This window comes from Phascolarctos cinereus, unplaced genomic scaffold, assembly GCF_003287225.1.
Source record: "Phascolarctos cinereus isolate Bilbo 61053 unplaced genomic scaffold, phaCin_HiC Scaffold_5;HRSCAF=322, whole genome shotgun sequence".
Classification (NCBI taxonomy): Eukaryota; Metazoa; Chordata; class Mammalia; order Diprotodontia; family Phascolarctidae; genus Phascolarctos; species Phascolarctos cinereus.
This window is the reverse complement of record NW_027555958.1, coordinates 405,839,810-405,860,067: the sequence shown is the minus strand read 5'-3', so window position 1 is coordinate 405,860,067 and position 20,258 is coordinate 405,839,810. Positions and strand designations below refer to the sequence as shown.

The following is a 20,258-nucleotide window of genomic DNA, read 5'->3' as shown; positions in this document are numbered from 1 at the left end:
TATTGCTAAATTATGTGGGGAGAGTCCGGAGACGGAGCATTTAACACAGAATAGTATTAAATTACTGAGAGGGCCGAGATACCACCCAGAAGAGGCGGAGCCTGCTGGCAAGAGGGGCCACCCTCGAGGAGAGGAACCTTGTTGAATTGCTGCAAGGCCCAGCCACGCACGAGAGGCGGAGTATTTCAGAAGGCGGACCCGGAGGCGTGGCTTTTACTGTTGAATTACGGAGGGGCGGGGTAACGGTTTAGGCCCTACGTCGACAGGGGCGGGGCGAGAGCTGAAGGAAGGGCGGCTCCTTGGAGGTGGGCGGTGAGGAGGCAGGAGCTTGCTTTGGGTTGGCTGGCGGGCTTGTCAGAGCCGGGGGTGGGACTCGGTTTCTTTCCTGCCTTTATGGTCGGGGGTGGAAGATGGCGGCCGCAGGCCGGGCTGCGCCGGCCTGTGATGGGGTGTAGATTCACCGCCTCCGCCCACCCCCGGAGGAGAGCTATGCGGCCTGCGGGCGAGGAGCAGGGAGGTGGCGGAGGAGGAGGCGGATGAAGAGGAGGCGGCGGCGGTGGAGCAGAAGGAGGAGGCGGGCGGAGCTGCTGCCGGGAGGTATCCTCCCCCCTTCTCGGGTCCGTTCTGCTGAGCACCTGGCCCCCTCCGAGGCCTGCCCCTCACGCCCTGGGATGGAGCGGCGGGACGGAGGAGGCAATTCCTGGGGGAGTGAGGGCGCGGAATTCCGTTGAGCTCCCCAGAGCCCCCACCGTAAAGAGCAGCAGTCTGGAGGGCCTGGGTTCAAATCCTCCCCGGGCACTGACGTCACGTCTATGTACACCTCCCCAGAACTCGATCCTCCAACAAGGTTTAATTAGCTGCCTAACCCAACCCAAGTGCCTGTCTGCATCTTGGAGTTTGAGGAATCTACGGGAATGGGAGGGGGCCGGTGTGCCCTCCTAAAGTTGTGATTAAGTCAGAAAGCTCCGTGTGTCCAACGTTCAGAGCAAAGGGACGAGGTGGGGGTGCGGAGCTATGGGCAGTGGGTGCTGGTGGGAGCTTTTGTGTCTTTCCTTCCTGAGATGGACGAATACAGAGACCTGGGAGGGGGAAGAATCAGAGGGTGTGACCGTCTGGTCTAAGCAATGAAAGCCAGTTCAGAAAGCACGGTTGGGGCGCTGTGAGGTGCCTGCACCCCTAAACTGGGGCTGTCAGGGTTACATCATCTTTTATTGGACAGCGTCTTGTAATCTTAGTCTGGTACCTGGCTCTTGGTGAGCCCTCAAATACTTGATCTAATTTGTTAAAATACTGCAGGTCAGGAAGGATTAAGATTGTAAAGCATAAGGTCTTTACATTTGACCGTTAAGAATCCGATGAGGAAACTGAGTCCCGGAGAGATGAAGTCACTTGATCAAGGTCCCATGACTGTGAAGAGTCAGAGGCAGGATTCGAATCTGGGTCTGCCAGGCTCCAAAGCTCGTTCTCCATCCTTTCACCATGCTCATTCAACAAGCATGTATCTGGTGGTACAGAAACAAATGAAGCACTCCCTGCCTTCCAGGAGTTTATGTTATCTTAGTCTTCTTAAGGGACTGCACGTGAGGAGACCTAGAAGGTAATCCAGCTGTCATCTACTGGATAGCACAGAAGAGGTGGTAGAACACACTTGGCAAGTCAGTATAGCCAGCTGAGAGGTGTTGGAGTTGATGTGACTGGACATTAGTGAAAGAATGTCTTCCCCCGAAAGAAAGCAGGGTCTAAATTCTTTTGCTCAAATTACCTCATTACATTGTAGATTTGCTCTGTCCTGTTAAGCGAGGGGTGACCAAGTTTTCCAAGAGCAGTCCAGGTGATCAGATATTGATAGATTCAGGCCACATGAACCTTTTACATTTACACTAACCAGTCAATCTAAAACTGCAATTATGGTACCTGGCAGCAATAGTGGTTTCACTTTAAGAGGTAGTGGTTAGACTTGGTCCTCACCAGCTGTGCTGGCTAGGTAAAGCTGTGCTTGGAATCATGACCCCCATTTTGCCTCTGCTGCTCATTTGATATGTAACCTTGAGAAAGATACTTCCCTGGCTTTCAGTTTCCTCATCTGGTCACTCTGACTCTGAATCTTATAATCATAAAAGTGGGGACTTTAATGGGAACCCAGGAAGAAATTTACTTCTCTTCTCCCTTTCCCCCCTTGAGGTGGTGGGTTTGTAGAACATTTCAATGAATGTTTCGCTTTGTCCCCAGACTCTCATTGACATGGTGAATGTTTATTTAATCATTTTATGACTGTTAGCACCACATTGGCAGCCTGTGCTTGAGTATTCTGGTACAGCATTTAAAACAAAGGCGCTATAATGATCCCTGAGCTCTCTAATCTTCAGTCTTTCCCAATGTTTGGTGACTTTGAATACAGCGTAAATTCCAGAACTCCTAGAGGAGATACCCCCTTAACCTTACCACCAGTGCTGCCATCACTACCTCATGGCTGGGCACTGCCCACCTTGCTACTCTGCAGGAGAGAGAACCCAAAATCCTTATTCCCCTTGAACTCTTGGGCTCCTTCCTGCCTCTCCCTTCCCAGTAGTAATGGGCAGATGCCAACCTTGCCAGGCTGAAGCCACTTGGATAGGCAAGGCCTCATCAGCAACAATTCGTTGTCACTGCACCCAGATACTGCCATCCAGTCTTCTAGTGAACCATAAGGATTCCTGCGCCTTACCATTCATTGTATCACTGAACCCTTAAGGCTTTTAGGCCTTTCTGCCCTGCAGTCAAACTACCACATGTGTAGTTTCAGCCAATTAGATTGTGACCTCCTTGAGAGTAAGAATTGTCTCTCTTTCCTGTTTGTATTGCCATCCCACCCCACCTTGGGTTCTTGAACTCACAAGATTAAACATATAACAATAAGAGGTCTGTGACACACCATAGTTTGACAATGAAGAAATATTAAATACTTTTATAATTCAGAATGCATAGCACAATGTAGGTTCTTTGATACTTTGAAAAATCTATGATTTTATTAGTGTGTATACATATTTAAACAGATTGTAACTCCTCTATGTCATCTCATCTGTAAGATTCTTCTTCATGTGCTCTTTTAGGTCCTGCATAGAAGATCTACCCAATGCATTTGAAGCATTTTTGTTCTTTAGTATCTTGGAAGGTACAAGTGTCTCAGGTTGTTTCAAGGATTCAGGGCTAAAAGAGACTTTGTGTGTTATCTAATTCAGCCCCCATTGTTTTACAAGTGAAGAAACTGAGCCTCAGAGAGGAAAGGTGATTCCCCAAATTCTGGTCACACTGGCGACTAGTAAGTGGGGAGAGATCTAGTGTTTGAATTCTGGCCTTCTGACCCCAGTGGAGTCTTCTTTCCACAGCTCCGGTGAGTGGCTCACTTCCTTTTTGGTCATCCATATCTTTAATCTCGCCTTTTATACCGCTCCTTGCATGCTAGGCTTTGTTGGTAACGTGCAGTAGCCTACTTACTCTCACTGTGCATCTTTCTATTTATTTTTCAATTATTTATCATTTTAATTCTTCTGAGATCATGGCATTCCACAATTTACAGCCAAAAAATATTACCAGGAGAATATTGATGTCACAGAGATGGCTTTTCTCCGTGGAGAAATGCTCAGAATCCTGTGAAGTACTTAATATAATAAACTTTGCTTGATTATAAGTGAGATACATATTGGGTGTGTGTGTGTATTGCATCATTATTTTAGTTAAATGTGAATAATAATAATGAATATGCTAATGGTGACAAAGGAAGCAGAGTAGGACAGAGAAAAGAGCACAGAATTTGGAGTCAGGCCCTGGGTTTGAATCCTCCCTCTGCTTCATATCTGGGTAACACTTGGCAAATCATTCCACGTCCTTCAGTCTTAGTTTCCTCTTCTGTAAAATGAAAGTAGTTGGATTTGAAGACCTAAGTTTCCTTCCAGTTCTAAATCTATGATCCTAAGATTGTGACATTGCTTCTCAGTGGCTCCATTTCTGTCAGTTATTTGGTGTGTGGACTTTCCAATAGCTGTTACGTTATTCAGGGATTTTAAAATAATATGTTTTAAGATTAAAATATGTCCATCTCAGGAAGCACAGTTCAAAACAAGAAAAAAAATAACAAGAGATCTAACATATTCATGTGGTACAGTTAGGTACTTGTCCCTATTTTAGTAATAGGGTACCTCAACAGGGGGTCTGGTTTTCAAAAAATGAAATTGTTATTTGTAGTCTGATAATAATGTTGTGTATAGAGTAGCCATTTCTTTTGACCATATCAATGCTCATTTGACCCATAATTTTGTCCCTGTAATTAACTTAGCCCTTAGAATAAATTTCTCCAACCAAATAAAGCAAAGAAATTGTTTTCTTCATAATTCTCACTTAAGTAATTTTATAAACCACAGAAGACTTGATAACAGTTTGGGGAATTAGTGAGACATTTTTATTTTAAGAGATATACTGATACTCATCATAATTCTCGACTACACATCACAGGGTAGGTACCATCCTGAGAATGGTGGGCTGAAATCTGACAACCACAAAAAAAGTAGAAAATGTTTTTAATGTGTGTTGCAAATGTACGAATAGTAAAATATAATAGGAAGCTTACAAATGGCAACAGTAGTCAAGAATGGTATAATGTTAGATTTGGCTTTTGACCTTCTAGAATTTCTTGTCATTCCTACACTGCCCTGTTTTACTACTTTTACCCCATTCGCTTAGCTCCCATTGGCCTCAGAAAGCATTGAACTGAGGACAATATGTAGAGTAGCTTAGCTTTGATCCTTGTACAGTAGAGATATAAAATGACCACATCTGAAATTAGAGATTTGATGCAGAATTGGTGTTACGTGTTCTGGATTATTTGTGATTGATGGGAATTAGAATGGAGAAAAAAAGGGTTCCATTTAAAAATAATAAAATTGATGTTTAAATCACTAGGTGGGGAAAGCTCACATTTCAAAATTTAAGCAGAACTTGGAACATTGAGAGCAACTTGTTCAAAAAATTTTAATTAATGGAAACTGTATGCATTCTGTTCTAGAGAGACTTCCTAGGAAGCACTGTTAAATGAAGGGTAAGAATGTTTCTGAATATGATTGCTGGATATACATTGTCTACCATGTCTGCCAGCAGCATGATTGAATTGAAGGCAAAATTGAGATGCTTCGTTATGTATTAGTCTTAAATATTTAAGTAATGACCTTTCCATAAAAAGAATTGAGGATGCAAACTTTATGGAAGATAAAACTGCCTGAGTACATCCATCCCTACTGTTTCATGGTATAAAAATTACCTTTAAAAAAATCTTCAAATTGAACCATTCTTAATATCATCCTAGCCTAAGATTCCGTCTCTGTTAGTGGCACCAAGATTAATGGTTTATAGAAGACAGTTATCTTCCATAACAACAAACTCAGAAAAGTGAGCTTCATGTTCTTACTAAAATATTCCCTGATTCCCTGAAGAATAACCTTTAGATTCATTTATCTGATGATTTAATACCTTTCCTGAAAAGTTGTCTCCTACCAGAATTTCACTTCTCTTTTCATTTCATGGGACTCTGAAGTAGCAAAACCAATTGTGCCACTCTCTATATATTTTAAAATCTCTAATTCTACTTATAATGCCCATTGGATTTGATTTCTCATTAAATATTTTATAGTTGATTAATCATTATCACATCAATTTTTCTGTGAAGGACATTTGGAAATTACTTCATTAGGAAATCATCAGAAGTTCTTAAGACATAGGGATTTTTTTTCCATCCATCAGTAGAGCCTACATATAGGAATTATTCGCTGAAAAAAAATTCCAAATGCCAAAAATAGTTTTTGTCTTCATTGCTAAAGTGGAATAGAGATTCTCATTAGACATCAAGACCCATAAACTTTCCTTCTGATTCACTAGTTGCATATCCATCTTCTGTTTTTAGAAGCAGGAATTTTTTCTAATAAGATTGTAGATGTAGAACTGGAAGAGACCTTAGAGGTGATCTTGTCTACCTCAGTGAAGAAACTGGGTCCTAGAGGGGTAAAGTGATCTCTCCAAGGGCACAGTGACAGTTGGGATTTCATCAGGGGTCCTCTGCCTCTAAACCCAGAGCTCTTTCCACTATACCACTGCTTCCTTTGTTGATTTTTTTAGATAACTTTTTCATACAAATTGGCACAAAAAGGAAACCTTTATTTTCCTCTGGGGACGATAGCCTTTGAAATGAGCTGAATTTATTAAATCATTTTCTTTAAGGTGAGATGAAGACTTCTTTGCCAGACCGATTATTTTAATTTTGGTAAAAGCTAAGCAACGATTTAGAAATGAATGTACCATAGCATTTTTCTGGAACTCTAGGTAGTAGGTCAAATTTTTTTACAACCAAATACAAGGAGCTCTTCAAAAGATTTTGTTGAATTAACTGTTGCTTGACACCAGCAGGCTGATGAATGCTATGGAGTTTTCTTGTCTTGTTTGTTGTAGTTAGGCAACCATCTCTTAATTATATACCTGGCAATGAGGAACAACAATGAAAACTAATAGATTGTATAGTCTCCTTTATTACCATTGTCATCACCATGATTATAGCTCTTTTAACTATAGCTCCTATCTTTTTTCTACCTTTTCTGTTTTTTAATCAGACTTTCCGACAAATAAGAAAAATGGCTGATTTAAACATAACGTCTTCCTCTGGTCTTTTGATGAAGTACTAATGAGCAGTAGAATTTCCACAATAGGCAGCCACTAGAATAATAGAAGATTCAAATTGAATAATTAGCTTCTGGATAATCACTCCTAAGACCCTGATTGTTTGAATGTTCCTTGAAAGTAAGTGGACCGTCTGGAGTATGACAGTCCTATGTGAAAATTGTAATGGAATTTGACATGTAAAACTATGTAATTTCATAGCTTTATCTTTTTAAACTTTTGGGTAGGCTTTCTCCATTTAAGTCTTGGGAAACAGAAAATAAGTATGAATTGCCCAAAGCAATTGAAAGTAAGATTCAAGTCCTGGATCTTACTCATCAAAAATTAATTAACATTTATATTGTGAAAATGGGAAAGTGAATGTTCTGTTGAAACAAATGTTCATCTGCAAATACCTAACTTTTCATGTGTACTCTAGGTTTTGTTGCATTTTGGTAGATGATATTAACCTAGCCATAAGAGAGAAAAGAATATAGATAAAAAATGTGGGACAAAAAAACTTGTTATCAAAAAGGGACATGAGGGCATTTGGACTAGAATATGACATTAGGATTAAAGAAAATTCCTGATCTATATTTAAGGGTATGTGTTTGTAGTTGTTCAGTCTTTCAGTTGTGTCTGACTCTTTGTGACCCCATTTGGGATTTTTTTGGCAAAGATACCAGAGTGTTTTGCCATTTCCTTCTCCAGCTCATTTTACAAATGAGGAAAGTGAGGCAAACAAGATTAAGTGACTTGCCCATGAGTCACCTCGCTATCTGAAGGCAGCACATTTGAATTCAGGTCTTCCTGACTCTAGGCCTGGTACTCTATCCACTCGACACCTAGCTGCCCACATTTTCTTGGAACGAAATTTAATTGTTTGGTTCTTAGTATTCATTGATTGTTATATTCATTTGATTATTATTGTTCATTATTATTTATCTTCTCTTAGTATTGCTTGAGAGACAGGAAATAAGGGACATTATTCAAGGTTTATTTTAGTATTCAGGCTTATGTCTTGATATGTAGGCTTGATCTAATGGTGTTCAGCTTTATTTTGTAATTGCTCTCAGCATATTGCCTTTGAGATCAATAGTATTGAATGCTACTCACGTGAATGCCAGGTACCATGCCAGTGCCTGATAAATATATTCACTAGTGTGAAAAAAAGTTAAGAATCATTATGTAAAATCCCTATTCTTTAAATTCTTAATTTATATAACATTTTCCCAAATAAATTTTAAAATATGAATTTGAAAACATGAAGATGAGTTACTTGAAAACCCTACTGGTTATAGTTCATATACTAGTGTCACCAGTATTTTGAGTGTCTGAGAAGAAAACATTTAATTAATTGAAGCATCTATAGTTAAATGAGTTAAAGCCCCCATCCTCCATTATATTGTAAGCTCTTTGAGAGCGAATTCTGTGTAAATACTTAGGTATGTTGTATTATATATGTATGTATGTGTCCCTCATGTCTAACTCTGTACTTTGTACACCATAGTCGTTTAATAAGTATTTTGTTGAATGAATGAATGAATGAATGAATGAATGAATGAATGAGAGAAAAGAAGAGAAAAGTATTCCAACAAGCTTAAATTAATATGGCTTAATGATGTTGTAAACAGTTTCTCCACATAACTGTGCAGACTAGAGTAGTATACTATTTTGATATGACTAACAAGTTGACTTGAGCTTAACTTTCTCCCACTCCCAAAATTCACCAGTATAGACTTTTACATACATAACACACACACACACACACACACACACACACCACACACACACACACGTGTGTGTGTGTGCACATGCATTGTTACCTATTTCACCCTCATAATAATGAGATGGATACTGATGGGATGGAGCTTTCTGCCTTTAGTTATCCCATTCCCTGTAGAGTTTTGCTGCCTTGGTAGCTGGAGAGTTGGAGAGTAGAAGCAAACTTTGTGTTCCTTCTTTTTTCCTAGGGTTTCCTTGCCTAGGAGTGGGCCTCCAAGGGAGTCTTTCTGTTGACTCTGATCAACAACTGGCTGGAGTAGGGGTACAGGGCATCTGTTTGGTGTCATAGCCTCTAAAACAGATGGGTTAAAGATCACAAATCAGGATATTGAGTAACTTCAGCATATAATTAAAAATCACATGTTTTGGAGCCTTTGAAGAATCAGAATGCTTTTAATGGTAATAAAAATGTGAGAAAAGGCTGCTGCTGCTTAGCATTCTACTTCTGGAAGGACTGTTTGATGCTACTCAGAGAATTTGTTTGCAAAGATCATGTGGATGGAGAACCTGAAATATCTGGGGAGAGAAAATTATCATTAAAGGATATCTTAAGACCATTGGAGAAGTGTAGGGCTGAAATCTAATGGAAATCTGAAGAAATAATGAGAATAAAATAAAATAAAAAAGGAATAGCTCCTTGTGGTTTGGGGGAAGAGTCAGAAGTCAGAGTATTTCTTGCTACTACTGTAATTACAAGATCAAAGGTAAAATATTCTCATCCTTGTACCCATTTCATTTTAAACCAAAAGCAAAATTGTTACTTTCAGTTGAACTATTTAAATGTTGCTCTTCCATTTTTGTTATTTTTACATAGGGCCTACTACATGCATGGTTATGCTTACTCCATGAATGGCAATGCCTACTGTGTATATAGTAGTACCAGAAGTTCACTGAGGAGGTGCGTTTGACTTGCAGGGCATGATACCTGCTTTCCAGTAGCATAGTTTGAAAAGACAGGGGAAATATATGTATGTGAACTCTTCAAGAAGTATACTGAATGTCTTAAGTACCAAAATTAGTGATATATAGGCAATAAATGCAGCAGGAGTTAACAGAAGGTACAACTCACTGTAGTATAGTGGTTGAGGAAACCTTTATCAAGGCTTATGTAAGCCAAATCGTGAAGGATAGATATAGTTTGAATAAAGAGAAAGGAGAGAGAAAGGTACAACATGTGCAAAGGTGTGAAGGCAGGAAAGGACAGTGAGAAAATCGTCCTAGCTGGTACAAAGGGTCCACACTGAAGAATAATGGGATTGCATCAGTAGAGTCAGATTATAGGGGGATTTAAATTCTAGACTAGAGTTTGAACTCTATTCAATCTTTTCCCTCCATAGAGTAACTGAAAGCTGAAATGAAGATGCCCCGAGTCCATGCTGTAAGGATGTAAGTCACTGTGGCCTTCCAGGAAAAGCCAGGAACAACTGTCAAGTCCAGTAGCAGCAACACAGAATGGATGTAGAGGTGGGCTGGCAGTCACGTGGTGACACCCAGGATTCAACAGAAGAGCATTCTGAGGATGCAAGCCTGAGCTCTAAAAGGGCAAGTCATAAATCCAGCCTCCAGCTCCACGAACAAGAAGATTCTTCTCTACCCTTTCAGCCATCCTGCAACTCTGCAAGATCCTCTTATAAGCAAGAACTCCTAGTGGAACTGCAGTGTGAAGATGAGGAAACTTATGAAACCTGCAACCAGAAACTGTGTGAAATCACGACAGGGATTTTTGTCACCTGCAGTACTAACTTTGACTTACAGTGTGAGGGTGAAGACTTAGAACTGTCTTTCTCTGATAACCCAGGAGCAACTCAGGGAGAGTGGAGTGAGGATGATGAAAACATTGTCCTCATTGGCAAATTTGATGAAGACCTTGAGCCTATCTCCAGGGAAACTTTACCTTACCGATGTAGGAAGCGTGGCACATTCTTCCAGGATCTAGCTAGACTACAAGAACACAGACAGATGCATGTAGCAGCTATTGCTGCCTCATCTGTGGCAAAGAATTCTTTTGTGTTGCTAATTTGCACGTGCACAAGTTGATCCACTCTAGTGACAGGCCACATAAGTGCCCCGAATGTGACAAAGGATTCATCCATACAGCAGATGTATGGCGACATCTATGAAATGTTCACAAGATTGAACACTCCAAGATGGTTTTAGGAAATGGTACTATGAAGAACTCCAGGTCTACAAATCACCAAAATGAACATGATGCTGATGCAGATAATCAGAGTTCAGATGACCAAAAGCCAGGAGAGGAGGACCTCAGACCTTATGTCTGTCAAACCTGTGGTAAGGGGTTTCGCAAACCAAACCTACTTTCCAAACCCAAAGTAATCCACTGGCAGGAAAAGCCATACATATGCCAGGAATGTGGCATGGCCTTTATCCAGCTGCTTAGGTTGAAAAGGCATCAACAAACACACCTTGGAGAGCATCCTTTCTACTGTGATGAGTGTGGTGGGACCTTTACCCGATTATCATTGCTGCAGCGCCATCAATGTATTCATACTGGAGAAAAGCCATACTCTTGTGTTTCTTGTGGTCATTCTTTTACTGAGTCAGGCACTATGAGGAGGCATGAACTCACACACAAATTGGGCAAAGATTAATGGCTATATTAATTTTCATCTTGTTTTTTCATATAAACCAAGACCTATTCACTAGGATAAACTTTCCAATCTACTCACAAGAAACTTAGCCCAACACCTCTTCCTTACTGTACTCCATCTCCCACCCAAACTTATGGATGCCGTTTTTGTCTTAGAAATGAACCAGTAATTAATGCCAAAAAACAGTCTTATCCAGTATTGAACTAAAACCTTACATTTCTATCCATAGGTAAAAGAAATAAAAATACCATTTTTTTTTCAGTGACTTTTGTCAGTTTGTAGTGGGCAGCATTCCTTTCAAAAGATTTATCGTCCTAATTTGGGGCTTTTACAAGATACATCTGATTGGTCTTTTTGAAGATTGCATCTTAAATGAAGTCATAATTGTAAGCTCATTGCACCTTCTGTACCATTCTGTGTTTAATACTGCAAGTACAGCCTTCTTCCAACGCCAACAGAGTTGAGAATCTGGGTCATCTTTATCATCTCTGGGTTGGTTGTTTTGTTTTGTTTTTTTAATGAAAGACTATTTTGGAAGAACAAAAGGTATGTTGTAAAATCAGATCCCTAATAAACTGGACAATAATTGCTGACTTTTGTTGGGCTGAATTTGTGGATTTAAAGTGAAAGTTATATTTATCTAGGAAATTTTGAATTCAGCTTCATTTATTAGTGCTCATAAATGAGGTGGCAATATGATTATTTGGGTATGGTTTTCTTCCCTTGAATTTGATTAGTCTCATATTCAGGTTAAGAAACATCAATATTAATGCTTTCTGAAAGGCCTCTAGGACCCAAGTAGTTTTTAATCCTTGAAAATAACTTAGTAGTCAGTCAATGACCATTAAGCACTTAATGTGTCAGACACTGTGAATGGCTGAGGATACAAAGGAAGCCAAAAAGAGGCCTTGTCCTTAAAGAGCTTGGATTCTAATGGGGTAGATAACATGTCTATAAATAGATATACAAGATACATACAGAATGAATGAAAGGTAACCCGAAGGGGAAGGGAAGATTCCAATAGATTGGGGACCAGGAAGGGCTGTCTACAGAAGGTGGCATTAGACTGAGTCTTGCCAAGGATTCTAATAAGGAAAGATGAGGAGAATAAACATTCCAGACATGAGGGACATCCAATGTGAAGACACAGAAATGGAAGATGGAATATATTTACCATGAATAATATTTAGATTAGTGTGGCTGGACCATAGTCTCTTTGAAGAGGAGTAATATTTAGTGGGGAAGTCATCCATTCATCCTACTTTGTTGCTCAGTACCTAAAGACAGTCCACAAATATGGCAATGGAATTTCAGAAAAAGAAGCAGCTTTGGAGGGAGTACTACAATCATGGAGTTGCTTCTTTTATTCATTTTTTAGCAGTTTCAGGCTTGGAAAATGGGTATTTGTAGCTTCTAGGCTTATTCCCATCACTTTACTGTCACACCTAATGGTTCACTTGCTTCCCTTGAGAATGGTGTACTCATTCCTAAGAAGTGTTCCTTACTATACCCCTGTTGTCTTCCCTTTTGCAACATTTACATTTTATTTAGATTAAGTACACAAGCATTAAGGGCCTACTATGTGCTAGGCATTGAGGATACAAATACAAAGAATGAAACAATCCCAACTCTCAAGGAATTTTCATTCAAACAAGTACACATATAAACAAATATGGATTAAATAAAAAGAGAATAAACACAAAGTTAAATTCAAGATAATTTAGGAAGAAGGTTACTAACAGTAGATGAGTAAAGGTTTCTTCTAGAAGGTTATGGAAGTAGAAAGCCGCAATTAGCAACTGATTAGATGTATAGGGTGAAGGAGAATGAAGAGTCACGGTTAATGTCAAGGTTATAAACCTGGGAGTTTGGAAGATTGGTGATTCCTTGAACAAAAATAAGGAAGTTTGGAATACAGATTGATTTAGGGAGGCAGGGAACAGGTAATGAGTTCTGGTTTGGACTGTAGCATTTAGGATACCTCCAGAACAACCAGTTTTAGATAGTCAGTAGGGAATTGGTGATGGGAGTCTGAAGCTCATTGGAGAGGTGGGTTGTGAGTCATGCACACAGAGAATTAAACCCTTGGGAGCTAAAGCCACTGAGGGGGCGGAGAGAGAACAAGACAATCTTGGGGAACATCCACAGTTAGAAGACATGGAATAGATGATGAAGAGAAAGGGAGGAATGGACAATCATTTATTAAGTACCTGCTGTGCTAAAGACTAAAATATGTCCTTTGATCCCCACAAAAGCCCTGGGGTGCAGATGCTGTTATTATCTCCATTTTTCAGTTGAGGAAACCGAGGTAGACAAGATAAATTGACTTGCCCAGGGTCATACTAGTAAGTCTGAGGGAAGATTTTAACCAAGGTTTTCACTGTGCCACCTAGCCGCCATCAAAGGAGACTAAGAAAAGGTTAGAAAGATAGGAGAACAAGGAGAATTAGTGTCACAAAAATCTAGACAGCGTCCAGGAGAAGAGGGTTATTAGTGGTGTGAAATGCAGCATATGTCAAGATTTGCTGTTCTGAGTATTAGAAATATTAAAATCAACTACAAAGTATACACCTCTATGTCAAATAGTGGTCTTCTCCAGTGTGGGGTGGGGAGGGAAATAATCTGGAACTTAAAACATGACCAAAAAAAAAATTGCCACTTGAGATCACTGGTAACTTTAGAAAGCAGTTTTGGTTGAGTGATAAAGGTCAAAAGCCAGGTAGGTTGCAAAAGCTTCAGTGAGAGGAGAAGAAGTGGGAACTATGTGTAGATAGTTTTTTCTAGTTTGGCTGAGAAAGGGAGGTGGAAAGGATGTAGGGCAATAGATTAAGGGGATGTTATGGTCTGTTGAAGTCGGATTCTTGTTTTTAAAGGATAAGTATGTTTGAAAGCAATAGGGAAGGGACTAGTAGATAGGGAGAATCTGAAAATTAGAGAAGTGTGTGAGTTGGAAAAGGATGGAGATTATATTGAGGGCAATTCGGTGGAAAAAATGGGAGGGAATGGGATCAAGGACAAATGTCGAAATCGTAGCTTGACAAAAACAAAGGGGGTGGGAAGGGGCCATGTCATTGTCAAGAGACTAGGAGAAGTGAGAATAGGAAGATGTAAAAGGGGTTTTGAGATTAAGAGAAACTGAGAAGGGGGAACTGAGGTTGAAAAGTCTTAATTTTTTCAGTGAAGTAATAAAGGGTCCTTCAGTTGAGAGAAAAGGAAGTGGAGGCGTAAGAGGCTTGGAGAGAAAAAAGGTTTTGTATAGCTTCCATGTTGAGGGAGAAAAGGAATCAGTAAAAAAAAAGGATTGCTTATTGAAGCTTTTTGTTCAGTAATGTCTGACTCATCATGAGCCCATGGACCATAGCACACCAATACTGTCCAGGGGGTTTCTTACCAAAGATACTGGAGTGATTTGCCATTTTCTTCTCCAGTAGATTTAGCTAAACAGAGGTCAAGTGACTTGCCCAAGGTCACACAGCTAGTAAGTGTCTGAGGCCAGATTTGAACTCAAGTCCAAGGCTTTACCCATAGAGCTACCAGTTGCTTCCTAGTTTGAAGCTAGATAACATGTATTGGCAATGTACCCAGGCCATGCAGTATAAGGCTAATACTCATAAGTTTAGGGGAAATGAGATTAAGATGGTTGCTTTTTCTTTGATAGGAAGTTGGTATTGTTTTCCATGGTTTATCTTGGTAGGTTTCCAGGAGTGGTTTGGTTTTAAGGTGAATTTTAAATTCATGGAGAGGTAAAACCATTCAAAGTGTAGATAAAACCTTTAGAGAGGACATGTGGATACAAGACACTAGCGTGACAATCAAAGTGGATAAGAGGCAGATGTGGGTGGAATAAGGCCAGAGGTCTGGTGAGGACCTAAGTGAATAAACAGCTTTGAATTTAACAGAAAAGATAATGAATAGGGTTATGCTTTGGGGAAAGGAAGTAGAGGATATAAGATTAAAAAATAATTTAAATTGGAATAAAGTATGTCAGCACAAAGATAAGAAATTTTATTCTTCATGTCATAATTTCAAGGTTCTGTGATTCTGCAAATAATTTAAATCTTCACAAATTCTAAAATTCAGTTAAAGAACTGAAACAGTTTTAAGGCTTTTATCTATTTCAAAGGATAAGATTGTTAACAGATGTTTCTTTCCATAAGCAGCCCAGGCAAAAGATACAGAAGCTAAATTTGAAATACACCTAAAATGGATTTAGTGTATAGTATTATTATCAATAATGAGGATAACAAAAAGCTGGGAATTGGACCTAGTTCTGGTTGCGTTGACTAACTAGCTGTGCAACCTTTTGAAAATTACTTAACATCTTTAGGCCTCTGTCTCTTCATCTCTAAAACAAAATGGTTAAACTCAATGACTTAGAATATCTCACCTCCATCTAAAAAAATCCTATGAGGAGGCACCTGCCTGAATATAAACCAAGTTGCTCTCAGTGCTTTTAGGTGGCATCTGTCAGCCATCACAGACCATCCTCAACCAGCACACAACACAGACCAATTACATTCTAGTGAATTAAAAGCTTACAGGTGGAAATAGTGAACCACTGAACATGGTCTTGGAAGAATTGTGGGGAATGAGAGAGACCAAATATAGGGAAATGTTGCCTTGGTTTTTAAAGGGGGAGAAAAGATGAATTTCGAGAAACTGTGGTAGGTAAGCTTGACTTTGATCTCCAGCAAAATTCTAGAATATTTTTTTTAAAATGTTTTATTGATGTCTTTTTAAAATTATTACGTTAATGTCACTTTTCAGGAACACCCCTGATAAGAACCGTCCCCCATAACAAAGATATGTAGGTAAAATAAAACAAGCTAACACATTGGCCATGTCTAGTGATGTATGCTTCATTCTAATCTTAGTCCCCCACCACTTTTCTGAAAGAAGGTAGAGAGGGGTCACCATCAATTCTCTGTAGAAAAAATGAAGCATTGTATTGAACAGAGTTCTTATGTTTTTTTCATGTTACTTTACATGATTGTGGTAATTGTACAAATTGCTCTCTTGGTTCTATTCACTTTGTTTTATATCAGAATGGATTACTGAATGTATGGTTTGTTAGTATTCAACCAAGAAATCAAAGCCTGCTGGAAGCCAGCATTGGTTTATTAGAAACAAACACAGACCAGACTAACCATTTCCTTTCTTTGACATTGTTACCTGACTGGACATCCAGGAAATGCTGTAGACATAGTGTATCTGGATTCCAATAAGAATTTAATTGACAATTTGTCATATGATATCCTTGTGTCAGAGGATTAGGATACCAGAAAGCTAGAAGCAAGAGAAAAACAACAATGCTGCCACCTGTGTAAAAAGATTCCTTCCCTGTCTCTCACCGTTGCTATGATGGCAAAAGATAGAAACAATTGATCATCCTTTATGGGTATTACCTGACATTGAGAAGGAAGCAGAGTACTGGAAAACTTGTTAAGGGATGGTTGGAAGTCAGCTTATGTAGGATAATCATGTCAGAACATGGAAGCAAAGGCATTGGTGATGGTAAGTGTGCATTTTGAGGAAACTGCCCTGATATTCTAGAAGCAGAGGGTAAAATAGAAATTAAAAGAATACACTGATCACCTCCTTAAAGAGATCCCAAAATTAAAACTCTCAAAAATATTACAGCCAAATTTCTGAGCTCTCATGTCAAGGGAAATCATAAGGGACTTAAGGTTAAACTGTTTACATTCCTACATGGAAAGATGGTACTTATAACTCATAAAACTTTTCTCATTATTAGGGTAGTTAGAAGGTATATATATATATATATATACATATATATATATATATATAGACAGAGGGCGCAGATGTGAGCTGAATATGAAGTGATGATTACCTAAAATATATAATTAAGGGGTGAGAGGAATGCACTGGGAGAAGGGGAAAGAGAGAAGTAGAACAAGGTAAATTATCTCACATAAAAGAGGCAAGAAAAAGCTTTTACAGTGGAGAGGAGAGAGGAGGTGAGGGGGACCAAGTGAACCTTACCCTCATCCAAATTGGCTCAGAGAGGGAATAACATACACATTCAATTGGGTATATAAATCTGCCTTATCGTATAGGAAAGTGGGGAGGGGAAGGGAGATAAGGGAACGGGGAGGGGTGATAGAAAAGAGACTGGATTTGGGGAGGTGGTAGTCAGAAGCAAAACACTTTTGAGGAGGGACAGGTTGAAAGGAGAGAGAGAGAGAATAGAATAAATGAGGAAAAATAGGATGGAGGGAAATACATTTAGCAATCATAACTGTAAAAAAAAGTTTGAAGCAAGTTTCTCTGATGAAGACCTTATTTCTCAAACAACTGAGAACTGAGTCAAATTTATAAAAATAAAAGCCATTTCCCAATTGATAAATCATCAAAAGATAAGAACGGTTTTTGGATAATGTAATCAGTGCTATCTACAGCCATATGAAAAAATGCTCTAACTCACTATTGATTGGAAAAATGCAAATTAAAACAATCCCAAGGTACTACTTCATACCTATCAGATTGGCTAATAGGACAGAAAAGGAGAATGACAAATGTTGGAGGGGATGTGGGAAAAATGAGACATTAATGCACTGTTGGTGGAGTTGTGTCCTGATTCAACCATTCTGTAGAGCAATTTGGAACTATGCCCAAAGGGTAAAACCATGAATACCCTTTGACCTAGTAATACCACTACTAGGTCTATTTCCCAAAATTGATTTTAAAAAAAGGGAAAAGATCTACATGTACAAAAATTTTGTGCCAGCTCTTTTCTGGTGGCAAAGAATTGGAAATTGAGGGGATGGCCATCAACTGGGGAATGTCTGAACAAATTGTGCTATGTGATTATGATGGCATACTATTGTGCTATAAGAAATAATGAGCAGGATGCTCTCAGAAAAACCTGGAAACACTTACATGAACTAATACAAAATGAAATGTACTATGTACAAAGTAACAGCAATATTTTAAGATGATCAGCTGTGAATGACTTAGCTATTCTCAGCAATACAGTGATCCAAGATAATTCTGAAAGACTTATGATGAAAAACGCTATCTATGCCCAGAGAATGAACTGATGGTGTCTGAATACAGATTGATGCATACTGTTTTTTTTTTAAATTTTATTTTTCTTGAGGTCTTTTTTTGTCTGTTTTCTTTCACAACATGACTAATATAGAAGTGTTACACATGACAACACATGTGTAACATATATGGAATTACTTGCCTTCTCAATGAGGGGGCATGGGGAGAGAGGAAGGGAGAGAATTTGGAACTCAAGTTTTAGAAACAAATGTTAAAAATTGTTTTTACATGTACCTGGGGCAAAATAACATACTAAATAATAGTACTATTAAGGGCATTGGTAGTTGGTTAAATTGACTACCCTTAAAGAGTATTGATCAGTGAATCTTTGTCATTCTGGAAGGAGATCTCCAGTAGAGGATGGCAGAGCACTTTACTTAGATCTGTCTTGTTCAGTATCTAATCAATAACATGAAGATGTAGGTGGATTTCTTATCAATTAATCAAAAAAGTTGACCGATGCAAAGATAAAAAGTGAAGAACTCCTTGCCTTCAAAGAGAAGGGAGAATACATACATGTATGAATATATGCCAAATAAATACAAGTCAAATTGGTGAGGGATTAGCTTGTGGGGAGGGATAAGGTTCAGGAAGAGCCTCATGTTTGAGATGGTCTTTGAGCTAAGTGTTGAAGGAAATTAGCTTCTAAGAGAAGCATTAAATTCCAGGCATGGGGATATGTGAAGATATGGAGACTCAAGATGGAGTGTTGTTTGTGAGAGACAGCGAGGTCAATTTGACAAGACTGCAGAATAAGTATATAAAGGGAGCAATATATGATAAACCTGAAAAGTAGGTTGGAGTCAGATTGCGAAAGGCTTCAGATGCTAAAGAGCAGATTATATTTAGTTCTAAAGGTAATAGGGAGCCACTGGTGCTTATAGAAGAGTGGAGTGACATGGTCAGCAAATGCTTTAGGAATATCACTTTGGCAGCAGAGGATACATTGGAGAGGAAATCAGTCAGTCAGTTGATACATATTTATTAGGTGCCTACTATATGCCAGGCACTTGGCTACTAAGCACTGGAGATACAAAGAAAGGTAAAAGACAATCCCTGTTCCCAAGAAGCTCACAGTCTCATGAGAAAGATAATATGCAAACAACTATGTTAACAAGTGGCAGCTAGTTGGTGTAATGGATAGAGTGCCAGGTCTGGAATTAGGAAGGCCTGTGTTGTATATTCCCCATGTTGCTGATCATAAATGAGTTTTTTTTTTAGGGGAATCAAGACATAGATTGGCCACTGTAATAATAGTTAGATGGATTCAGAATTGGTTGAATTCAGAATAGCCAAGACAGCTAGGTGGCTCAGTTGATAAAGCACTGTGCTTGGACTCAGGAAGATCTGAATTCAAATCTAACCTCAGATATGTCCTAGCTATGTGGCCTTGGGCAAGTCACCTAACTGCTGTTTGCGTCAGTTTCCTCACCTATAAAATAGGGGAGATAATAGTACCTACTCCCAGGGTTTATTTGAAGATCAAATGAGATCATATTTGTTAAATGCCTAGAACATAGTAAGTACTTAATAAATGCTTGTACTTTTCCCTCAAAGAATGTCATTAACTCTCCCAGAGTCAACTTATAAGGAGGTCTCTAATGGAGAGTCATAGAGATCTGAACTAGGTCTTGTGCTGTTTAACATTTTTATCCATCACTTTGATAAAAGCATAGAAGGCATGTTTATTAGATTTAGAGAAGTCACAAAGCTGGGAGGGATAGCGAACACAATGGATGACAGAGTAAGGATCCATAAGGATCTTGGCAGGCTGGAACATTGGGCAGAATCTACTATGATTAAATTAAATAAGGGTAAATGTAAAGGCATACTCACTCGGGTACAAAAGAATCAACTTCACCAGTACAAGATGGAGGAGGAATGGTATATATATATACACATATATGCATATATATATATATATATATACATATATACATATATATATATATATACATATATATATATTTGTCTATGAAAAACATCTAGACATTATAGTAGTGTGCAAGCTCAATATGAGTGAGTGTTGTAGTATGACCGCCCTCCCTCCCCAAAAAAAACGTAATACAATCTTGTTCTACGTGAAGAGAAGTATAGCTTCCGAAAATGGAGATGTGTAGT

The 20,258-nt window shown here is 38.9% G+C and overlaps 1 pseudogene across 1 annotated transcript; it reads left to right on the top strand.

Annotated features, from left to right (window-relative positions):
* The first annotated feature begins 362 nt into the window (after positions 1-362).
* LOC110206830 (uncharacterized) lies at positions 363-11,660 on the top strand (annotated as a pseudogene). The gene is made up of 6 exons (XR_013487356.1): positions 363-617; positions 3,090-3,370; positions 6,630-6,816; positions 8,649-9,164; positions 9,275-9,358; positions 9,798-11,660. The product of XR_013487356.1 is annotated as an uncharacterized LOC110206830 (transcript).
* Positions 11,661-20,258: the final 8,598 nt, after the last annotated feature.